The sequence below is a fragment of the Natator depressus genome, chromosome 28 (assembly GCF_965152275.1).
Source record: "Natator depressus isolate rNatDep1 chromosome 28, rNatDep2.hap1, whole genome shotgun sequence".
Lineage (NCBI taxonomy): Eukaryota > Metazoa > Chordata > Testudines > Cheloniidae > Natator > Natator depressus.
In genome coordinates, this window is record NC_134261.1 from 9,722,420 (window position 1) to 9,724,919 (window position 2,500).

The 2,500-nt window shown below is 62.5% G+C and overlaps 1 non-coding gene across 1 annotated transcript; it reads left to right on the forward strand.

Annotated features, from left to right (window-relative positions):
• The first annotated feature begins 1,222 nt into the window (after positions 1–1,222).
• LOC141979627 (5S ribosomal RNA) lies at positions 1,223–1,341 on the forward strand. Its single transcript, XR_012637032.1, has one exon. It is a non-coding gene; the product is annotated as a 5S ribosomal RNA (ribosomal RNA).
• The last annotated feature ends 1,159 nt before the right edge of the window (positions 1,342–2,500 follow it).

Genomic DNA, 2,500 nt, shown 5'->3' on the forward strand with positions numbered 1-2,500 from the left:
AGCCTTTTCCTCCGGGTTGACCTGGTGTCCCGGGGGGACTTAGACTTTTTTTCAGCCTTTTCCTCCGGGTTGACCTGGTGTCCCGGGGGGACTTAGACTTTTTTTCAGCCTTTTCCTCCGGGTTGACCTGGTGTCCCGGGGGGACTTAGACTTTTTTTCAGCCTTTTCCTCCGGGTTGACCTGGTGTCCCGGGGGGACTTAGACATTTTTTTCAGCCTTTTCCTCCGGGTTGACCTGGTGTCCCGGGGGGACTTAGACTTTTTTTCAGCCTTTTCCTCCGGGTTGACCTGGTGTCCCGGGGGGACTTAGACATTTTTTTCAGCCTTTTCCTCCGGGTTGACCTGGTGTCCCGGGGGGACTTAGACATTTTTTTCAGCCTTTTCCTCCGGGCTGACCTGGTGGCCGAGCGTCTCGCCGTCCGCGGCCGGAGCTAGAGATGCCCCCCCCCCCCAGGCCAGCCTGCGAAGCCGCGGCCAGGATCGGGCCCCTGGAAGTCTGACTAAAAATTTTCACCGACCCCAAAAACGGTTAGGGGGGGCCTCATAAAGCCTCCGGAGCGGAAAAAAAAAAAAACGGAAAAAAGGATCGGGCCCACCCGAGGCAGGGGAGTCAGTAAGGGAAAGGGGACGAGGCGGCCCGGAGCCGGGTGCCGGCGGCCAGGATCGGGCCCCTGGAAGTCTGAAAAATTTTTTTCACCGACCCCCAAAGTGGTATTGGGGGGGGCTCATAAAGCCTCCGGAGCGAAAAAAAAAAACGGAAAAAAGGATCGGGCCCACCCGAGGCAGGGGAGTCAGTAAGGGAAAGGGGACGAGGCGGCCCGGAGCCGGGTGCCCGGAGCCGGGTGCCCGCGGCCAGGATCGGGCCCCTGGAAGTCTGAAAAAAATTTTTTCACCGACCCCCAAAGTGGTGTTGGGGGGGGCTCACGAAGCCTCCGGAGCGGAAAAAAAAAAACGGAAAAAAGGATCGGGCCCACCCGAGGCAGCGGAGTCAGTAAGGGAAAGGGGACGAGGCGGCCCGGAGCCGGGTGCCCGGAGCCGGGTGCCCGCGGCCAGGATCGGGCCCCTGGAAGTCTGAAAAAAAAATTTTCACCGACCCCCAAAGGGGTGTTGGGGGGGGGCTCATGAAGCCTCCGGAGCGAAAAAAAAAACGGAAAAAAGGATCGGGCCCACCCGAGGCAGGGGAGTCAGTAAGGGAAAGGGGACGAGGCGGACCGGAGCCGAGTGCCTACGGCCATACCGGACGGAAGGCCCCCGATCCCGTCCGATCTCGGAAGGTAAACCGTCCCGGGCCTGGCTAGTACTTGGATGGGTGACCGCCTGGGAATCCCAGGTGCCGTAGGCAGCTTTTCCCGCTGCGAGCCAGCTCTCTCCTTTTCTGGGGAACAAGGGCAGGGTCGCCCTGCCAGGGGCCCTGGGGCTGAAGTCCCTGCCGGCCACCAGGTCAACCCGGAGCCTGCCCCTCTGCGGCCAGCAGGTCAACCCCATACCGGCAGGGGGTTGACCTGGTGGCCGGGAAGCAGAGCGGCCAGCAGGTCAACCCCATACATTCAGCGGGTTGACCTGGTGGACGGGAAGGAAAGCGGCCAGCAGGTCAACCGCATACTTTCAGCGGGTTGACCTGGTGGCCGGGAAGGAAAGCGGCCAGCAGGTCAACCCCATACATTCAGCGGGTTGACCTGGTGGCCGGGAAGGAAAGCGGCCAGCAGGTCAACCCCATACATTCAGCGGGTTGACCTGGTGGCCGGGAAGGAAAGCGGCCAGCAGGTCAACCCCATACATTCAGCGGGTTGACCTGGTGGCCGGGAAGGAAAGCGGCCAGCAGGTCAACCCCATACATTCAGTGGGTTGACCTGGTGGCCGGGAAGGAAAGCGGCCAGCAGGTCAACCCCATACATTCAGCGGGTTGACCTGGTGGCCCGAAAGCAAACCGGCCACCAGGTCAACCCGGAGCCTGCCCCCGCGGGCAGGGGCCAAGCGGACCCCCCTCCGCCCGGGCTTGCCCTGCTCCGAGCCGGGGCTTAATCCCCGTCCGGCCACCAGGTCAACCCGGAGCCTGCCCCTCTGCGGCCAGCAGGTCAACCCCATGCCGGCAGCGGGTTGACCTGGTGGCCGGGAAGGAAAGCGGCCACCAGGTCAACCCCATACTTTCAGCGGGTTGACCTGGTGGCCGGGAAGGAAAGCGGCCACCAGGTCAACCCCATACTTTCAGCGGGTTGACCTGGTGGCCGGGAAGGAAAGCGGCCAGCAGGTCAACCCCATACATTCAGCGGGTTGACCTGGTGGCCGGGAAGGAAAGCGGCCAGCAGGTCAACCCCATACATTCAGCGGGTTGACCTGGTGGCCGGGAAGGAAAGCGGCCAGCAGGTCAACCCCATACATTCAGCGGGTTGACCTGGTGGCCGGGAAGGAAAGCGGCCAGCAGGTCAACCCCATACATTCAGCGGGTTGACCTGGTGGCCGGGAAGGAAAGCGGCCAGCAGGTCAACCCCATACATTCAGCG